The following is an 8,643-nucleotide window of genomic DNA, read 5'->3' as shown; positions in this document are numbered from 1 at the left end:
CCCCGAACCTGTCTCCAAGGCCCCCCTGAACCTGTCTCCAAGGCCCCCCCGAACCTGTCTCCAAGGCCCCCCCGAACCTGTCTCCAAGGCCCCCCTGAACCTGTCTCCAAGGCCCCCCCGAACCTGTCTCCAAGGCCCCCCCGAACCTGTCTCCAAGGCCCCCCCGAACCTGTCTCCAAGGCTCCCCCGAACCTGTCTCCAAGGCCCCCCCGAACCTGTCTCCAAGGCCCCCCCGAACCTGTCTCCAAGGCCCCCCCTGAACCTGTCTCCAAGGCCCCCCCGAACCTGTCTCCAAGGCCCCCCCGAACCTGTCTCCAAGGCCCCCCCGAACCTGTCTCCAAGGCCCCCCCGAACCTGTCTCCAAGGCCCCCCTGAACCTGTCTCCAAGGCCCCCCCTGAACCTGTCTCCAAGGCCCCCCCGAACCTGTCTCCAAGGCCCCCCCTGAACCTGTCTCCAAGGCCCCCCCGAACCTGTCTCCAAGGCCCCCCCGAACCTGTCTCCAAGGCCCCCCCGAACCTGTCTCCAAGGCCCCCCCAACCTGTCTCCAAGGCCCCCCTGAACCTGTCTCCAAGGCCCCCCCTGAACCTGTCTCCAAGGCCCCCCCGAACCTGTCTCCAAGGCCCCCCCGAACCTGTCTCCAAGGCCCCCCCGAACCTGTCTCCAAGGCCCCCCCTGAACCTGTCTCCAAGGCCCCCCCGAACCTGTCTCCAAGGCCCCCCTGAACCTGTCTCCAAGGCCCCCCTGAACCTGTCTCCAAGGCCCCCCTGAACCTGTCTCCAAGGCCCCCCGAACCTGTCTCTAAGGCTCCTTTACCCCTTTCCTCGGGCTTCCCAGCGAGCCGGAGCAGCCAGCCTGGGCTCTCCTCTGCTTCGATGCCCTTCCTTGTCTCGCTGCCGGGAGTATGATTTTGCTGCGGCCAATAAATTCTTACTTGCTTTTCTACACTTTGTGTCTTGATTGAAATCTTTCCTCAAGAAGACAAGAACCGAGGTCGCCCCTTCTCCCCAGTAACACCTTTTAGGCACCCCGGGTTGGATTGCACAAACGGTGAGGCCGCCAGGCCACCGGCCAGAGAAAGGGCTGCTCTCCTCTTCCTCCTGGCCCAGGGTTGGGAGGGGGAGGCCGTAGTTCTGGTTAAAGGGGGTGGCTTCCTGGGAGCAGAAAATTAAAGTAACTATGAGCACCTGGCAAAGAACTGGTGTCAAAGTCACCACATTGATTTCCAAAGAATTCTGCTCACAGTCATGACCCGCCCCCCAGTCCACATTCTTGGCATCCATACCTTGTTACAATATATGCCTCACCTGCCCAGCTGGACTGCTCCGCCTATACTCTTTGTTACAGCTTGCCTCTTTGCTCCTATTGTATCTAGGAAAACCACCTGTACAAACTCGGAGTTTAATGGGGTCAGGTAGAATTTCTACAGTATCCTGGGTTATGGCAGGCAGCAGCGCCCACAATCTGGAGCTCACAGCGGGGCCGGTCCGTCCTAGACGGGTTCGGTGGAAATGGCGTAGACATCACAAAAGGAATAGGAGACACACCGACTATAAGACCTTATAGAGAAATGCGAGATACAAGACAGCTACGAGGTAAAGGCCACCCTAAATTACCTCGAACCATGAGTCCTTCCGTTTTCCAGCTACTACCCTGTTCACACTCCAGCAGGAACCTTTCACAAAACCCCCCTCTCCCTATAAAACCCTTTCTTCTCTTATCGCCCCTAGACACGCTAGCTCTATTTTTCTTTTATGCGCCTTAGCTCTGGTTGTGCTGACTTGCCTGCTCCCAGACTCCTAGCACATCTCCCACCCAGGTCTGCGGGTACACCCACCACCTGGTAAAGTCTGACTTCCTCCCCCCAGATGGTGGTGAGATTACATGGTCTTGTCCCTGCCAGGTGGCTGAGACCTCAGACCCTAGTCCTCAATTGCTGGGACTCCCGGCTCTGCAATTGACCCCAGGATGCTGGCTCTCTAATTCCTAACCTCCACATGGGGAGTCAACCGTCTGTGCAGGACGGGAGCCCCCTGGCATGTATCTTGGCTAACTGGGCCCAATTCAACCCCGACCTTAAAAAAGAAAAGATTACTTTCCTATTGTAATTCGGTCTGACCACAATATAAGTTGCCCACTGGGGAAAGACCTCAGAATGGGAGCATTAATCACAGCACCATCCTTCAATTGGATCTTTTCTGCACGCAGCAGGACAAAGGGTCAGAAATTCCTTATGTTCAGACATTTTTCCTATTATGAGAATGGGAGGATCTCCTCCAGAAACATAAATTGACTACCTTAGCCCTGACCAGCATGTTCAATGGTTAGAGCATTGGCCCTCCCACCAAAGGGTCTCAGGTTCCACATACCTGGTTGCAGGTTTGATCACTGGCCCTGGTCAATCAATATGTCTCTCTCACATTGATGTTTTTCTCTCTTTCTCTCTCTCTCCCTCTGTCCCTTCCACTCTCTCTAAATAAATAAATGAATATACTTTTTTTTAAAAAAAAATAAGAATTTATTTAAAACCAAACTGGTGCCCCTAACCGGTTTGGCTCAGTGGATAGAGCGTCGGCCTGTGGACTCAAGGGTCCCAGGTTCGATTCCGGTCAAGGGTATGTACCTTGGTTGCGGGCATATCCCCAGTAGAGGGTGTGCAGGAGGCAGCTGACCGATGTTTCTCTCTCATCAATGTTTCTAACTCTCTCTCCCTCTCCCTTCCTCTCTGTAAAAAAAAAAAAAAATCAATAAAATATATATTAAAAAAATAATAATAAAAAAATAAATAAATAAAAAATAAAACCAAACTGGTGGGAGCTTGCGATAGGAGGAACCAAGATGGCGGCATAGTTAAACAACTAATCTGCTGCCTCACACAACAATTTCAAAAATACAACTAAAAGACAAAACGTCTACCACCCAGAACCACGGGAAAGCTGGCTGAGTGGTAGATTTACAACTAAGGAGAGAAAGGAGCACAAACGCTGAAAAGCTGAGGTAGGGAGGCGCGCGAATCAGGCTGGCGGCGGGCGACTGGGTGCGCGGGTTTTCTTCAACCCAAAGGGAGACAAGCTCCCGATCACTCTGAAATCCAGTTTCTGGGGACACGCGGGGGACCCAGATGCCTACGGGGAGAAGCTGGACTCTCAGCCATCGGGTGGGAAAGTGAGAGTGACTTTTTTGCAGAGGTGTGCCCAGCAATCATTGTTTTACTGCGCTGGAGCGCGGGGCGCAGGGACTTGGAAACGTGGAAAGGCAGAGACGGCTGACGCCAGCAATCACTGTTGGCCACGCCCCAGCCTAGTGACGCCCTGAGACCCCGCCCAGCCCTGAGACCCCGCCCAGGCTCCACACAGCGGCTTTTGCATATAAATGGCCTGTTCTGTGGCAGTTCAACCAAATTAACTGCAGCTCCAGTCAGACTGCTCCAAAACCGCCCAAGCAAAGGAGGAGAAAACTAGTTCTTGCTGTAGCTCCTGCTGGGGGACACACAGTACACAAGGGTACACCAAGAGTGTCCACCTCAGGTAACTGGGAGGCTGACTCGTTGAACCAATAGGACACCTAGTACACAAAACTACACTACCAACTCAGGGAAGCAGAGAATATGAGAAGGCAAGGAAACAGATCACAAACCAAAGAAATGGAGGAGAACAAGCGACTGGACATAAGAGTTCAAAAACACGGTTATAAGGTTTTTCAAGAATTTCATGGAAAAGGCCGATAAATTCAATGAGACCCTCGAGGATATGAAAAAGGACCAACTAGAAATTAAACATACACTGACTGAGATAAAAAATATTATACAGAGACCCAACACCAGACTAGAGGATCACAAGAATCAACTCAAAGGTTTGGAATACAAAGAGGCCAAGGACACTCCTCCAGAGAAGCAAGAAGAGAAGAGAATTCAGAAAGTTGAAGATAGGGTAAGATAGTGTAAGTGTAAGTGGGACAACTTAAAGCGAACCAACATCAGAATTATGGGGGTGCCAGAAGAAGAGAGAGAGCAAGATACTGAAAACCTATTTGAAGAAATAATGACAGTAAACTTCCCCCACCTGATGAAAGAAATAGATTTACAAGTCCAGGAAGCGCACAGAACCCCAAACAAAAGGAATCCAAAGAGGACCACACCAAGACACATCATAATTAAAATGCCAAGGGCAAAAGACAAAGAGAGAATATTAAAAGCAGCAAGAGAAAAACAGTTAGTTACCTACAAGGGAGCACCCATACGATTGTCAGCTGATTTCTCAACAGAAACCATGCAGGCTAGACGGGAGTGGCAAGATATATTCAAAGTGATGAATAGCAGGAACCTACAACCAAGACTACTCTACCCAGCAAAGCTATCATTCAGAATTGAAGGTCAGATCTTTTAAGCTTCACAGATAAGAAAAAGCTAAAGGAGTTCATTACCACCAAACCAGTATTATATGAAATGCTGAAAGGTATTCTTTAAGAAGAGGAAAAAGAAGAAAAAAGATAAAAATTATGAACAACAAATACATCTATCAACAAGTGAATCTAAAAGTCAAGTGAATTAAAAATCTGAGGAACAGAATAAACTGGTGAACTTAATAGAATTAGAGGCATAGAAAGGGAGTGGATTGATAATTCTCCGGGGGAAAGGGGTGTCTGTGTAGGGAGTATGGGAAGAGACTGGACAAAAATCATACACCTATGGATAAGGACAGCGGGGGGGAGGTAAGAGCAGAGGGGGGGTGGGAATTGGGTGGTGGGGAAATATGGGGGGGGGAGGAGAAACAATTGTAATCTGAACAATAAAGATTCATTAAAATTAAAAAATTAAAAAATTAAAATAATAAAAAAAATAAAAAAACCAAACTGGTATCATGCCAGGAAGCAGACCTCAAAATGCTCCCTGTATAGTTATTCTGATACTTCTGAGCACATGGACAATGATACTGAAAGGCTTTAACATCTTTTGAAACATTTGGATGATACAAAAATGATGCTGTTTTCAACTTCAGAGAAAACAAGGTTGTAAAATAAAGGAAATAATCATAGTGCACGACTTGACTCAGTAGTGAACAATGTTTAGGTAACATGTAAACTCTATTTGAAAGGTTTGCGATGCAGGAAACAAGACACAGAGTCCAGGCGATTAAAAGGGGGGAGGTTTTAATCTTGCGATCCCAGGCGAAACTCACTGGTCCGAGGGTGGGCCAGGGAAGTTCGTGCCAAAAAGGGGGCTTAGGTACTTCCTTTATACAGCTGTTTAGTGAGGGGAGGGCGGAGGGCATGAGAGTGTGGAATTCCTGCCTCGGGCAGGGGCCGGTTATCTAGGTCACCATCTACCTTGCATGGCTATTGCCCCAAAGGGGCTCCAGAAAAAGGGAAGTTACAAGTTACCCAGACATTTCAAGGATGTTATCATAGATGCAAAGAGACAGATAGGCCCAGTTAAGGTAAAGGTTGACCTTGTCAGTGAAGATACTGGCCTAGGACGTAACTGCCCCCATAACTGCTTTTAGTTAAAGTTTAATTTCAGACCATCCTCTGTGGTGACTTTAGGGCTCTGAGTTTGCAAGACTGCCATGCAGGCCTCCCCTGAGCTTGTCAGGTCAGCATGTGGCCCCTTTGGTCCACAGTATTATCGCTTTATCTGCTTCATTAGGCTTAATTTACAGGCAATAAAGTTGAAAGGTTTGTGACACAGGAAACAAGACACAGAGTCCAGGCGATTAAAAGGGGGAGGTTTTAATCTTGCGAAACTCACTGGTCCGAGGGTGGGCCAGGGAAGTTAGCGCCAAAAAGGGGGCTTAGGTACTTCCTTTGTACAGCCGTTTAGTGAGGGGAGGGCGGAGGGCATGAGAGTGTGGAATTCCTGCCTCGGGCAGGGGTACCTTGCAGATGCATGCAGCTTCTGGATTCCCCCCCTGCCTCAACCTAACATCCCGGCCTTTTGGTGATAGGGGGCGCCGAAATTGTCCTGGCTACTTCCTGCTGACCAGGGGCGAAGAGGGTGGGGGATGTTAAAGGCCAGAGTCAGGCAGAGGCGGGTCGGAGGGCAGCTGAGTGTAGGGATGGAGCAGGAGGTGGTTTACAGTCACCCGAGACATTTCCGCGATCCGGGAGCAGATGAATTTGAGGAGGCAGGGAGCTGGGAAAAAAAGACACAGATGAGAATTAGGGGCCCTATCAGGGGTAGGATCCAGGTAGCTAAAGGGCTTTGGAGCCAGCCGAAAGGGAGTTGTCCCGGGAGTGTCTTGCACGTAATTCTCCACTCAGCTCAGTCAGGGTCTGCACGTTCTGTTCCACCACTCCGGACTCGTTGATGTAGCAGCAGCATTCTTCTTGAAGGAACATGCAGGTTCCTCCTCTTTCCGCAGTAAGAAGGTCTAGGGCCCTTCGGTTCTGCAGGGCTATTTGGGTACCGATGTTACTTGCCGCTGCAGGGAGGCTAAGGAGGCAGCAGTAGTCTCCAGGGCTATCTGGAGTCTGTCATTGAAATCCTGAGCAGAGATTATGCTGTTCCCGAGGGGTGTGCGGGCCACTGCCCTAGCTGGTTTGGCTCAGTGGATAGTGTCCGCCTGTGGACTGAAGGGCCCCAGGTTCAATTCTGGTCAAGGGGACATTCCCAGGTTGCAGGCTCAATCCCCAGTAGGGGGCATCAGTGATTCTCTATCATTGATGTTTGTTTTTTATTTTTTTTGTAATAAATCTTTATTGTTCAGATTATCACAGGTGTTCCTCTTCCCCACCCCCCACCTCCCCTCCACCTGATTCCCCACCCCACCCCATGCCCTTACCCGCCGCCACTGTCTTCATCCATAGGTGTAAGATTTTTGTCCAATCTCTTCCCACACCCCTCAGGCCCCCTTCCCCCTGAGAATTGTCTGTCCCCTCCCTTTCTATGTCCCTGATTCTATTATGTTCACCAGTCCATTCTGTTCTTCAGATTTTTTATTCACTTGATTTTTAGATTCACTTGTTGGTAGGTATGTATTTGATGTCTTTTTGTTGTTCATAATTTTTTACCTTTACCTTTTTTTCTTCTTCCTCTTCTTAAAGAATACCCTTCAGCATTTCATGTAATCCTGGTTTGGTGGTAATGAACTCCTTTAGCTTTTTCTTGTCTGCGAAGCTCTTCGTCTGACCTTCAATTCTGAATGATAGCTTTGCTGGGTAGAGTAATCTTGGTTGTAGGTTCTTGCTATTCATCACTTTGAATATTTCTTGCCACTCCCGTCTGGCCTGCATAGTTTCTGTTGAGAAATCAGCTGACAATCATATGGGTGTTCCCTTGTAGGTAACTAACTGTTTTTCTCTTGCTGCTTGTAAGATTCTCTCTTTGTCTTTTGCCCTTGGCATTTTAATTATAATGTGTCTTGGTGTGGTCCTCTTTGGATTCCTTTTGTTTGGGGTTCTGTGCACTTCCTGGACTTGTAGGTCTATTTCTTTCATCAGGTGGGGGAAGTTTTCTGTCATTATTTCTTCAAATAGGTTTTCAATATCTTGCTCTCTCTCTTCTTCTGGCACCCCCATAATTCTGATGTTGGTACGCTTGAAGCCATCCCAGAGGCTCCTTACGCTATCTTCACACTTTTGGATTTTTCTTTCTTTCTGCCTCTCTGGTTGGGTGTTTTTTGGTTCCTCATATTCCAGATCTTTGGTTTGACTCTTTGGGTATGGTGGTCTACAGTTGAGTTTCTGTATATTCTTTATTTCAGACAGTGTATGCATAATTTCTGACTGGTCCTTTTCCATTTTTTTGGTATTCTCATTAAGGTCCTTGAAGGTCTCTTCAAGTTTCTCAGCGGTTTTTAGAAGATTCTTGAGTAACCTTATAAATGTGGTTCTGAACACTGTGTCGTCCATTAGTTTACTTCCCTCCATCTCTTCTATTCGTGACCTGCTTCGGTGTCTCCACATTTTGGCTGCCTCCCTGTGTTGATGGAGTGGCTTTGTGTGGTCAGTGACCTATAGGGGCCGGTAGCTCAGCTTCCCCAATCACCCTAGGTGGTTGCTCTTGGTACACCCCTTTGTGGGCTGAGTGGAAAGTCTTGGTGTAGTTAAGCCTTGATTGCTGTTGGTGTCACTGGGAGGAATTGACCTCCAGGCCAATTGGCTGTGAGGACCTGCTGTGTCTATAATGGAAGCACTGCTACGCTGGAGATATGCTTGTGGTACAGGGCTTGTTTGAGGGGCTTTGGTGCTCACTGAGTCTGCCTCCCGAGTGTGTCACTTATAGATGTGAGGAGTTGAAATCTGGTGCCTCACACTGACCACTAGGTGCATTGGCTTCTGGATCTCCAATGGGGTGCAGTTCAGCTGCTGTCTGAGGCTACCCTGCAGGAGCTACAGCGAGAACTGCAGTCCTCTCCTCCCTGCTTGGAGCTTGGAGGCTCTGGAGCTGTCTGTACCAGGTTGCAAGTTTACTAGTTCAAACTGCAATAGAGAAGGCCATTCATACGCAAAAGCCGCTGCTAGGAGCTTGGGTGTGTTTGTAGATTGTGCAGGGCGGAGTCTCAGGGAGTCACTAGGCTAGGGCATGGCCAACAGCAATGGCTGGCAGTGAGCCGCCTCCAACTGCGTCCCGAGTCCCCACCATCTCGCGAGCCCAGGCGCAGCCAACAATTCTACCTCCACGCAGCTCTGCTAGTAGCCACCCTCAC

The sequence above is a fragment of the Eptesicus fuscus genome, chromosome 11, assembly GCF_027574615.1.
Source record: "Eptesicus fuscus isolate TK198812 chromosome 11, DD_ASM_mEF_20220401, whole genome shotgun sequence".
Lineage (NCBI taxonomy): Eukaryota > Metazoa > Chordata > Mammalia > Chiroptera > Vespertilionidae > Eptesicus > Eptesicus fuscus.
This window is presented reverse-complemented; position numbering follows the sequence as displayed.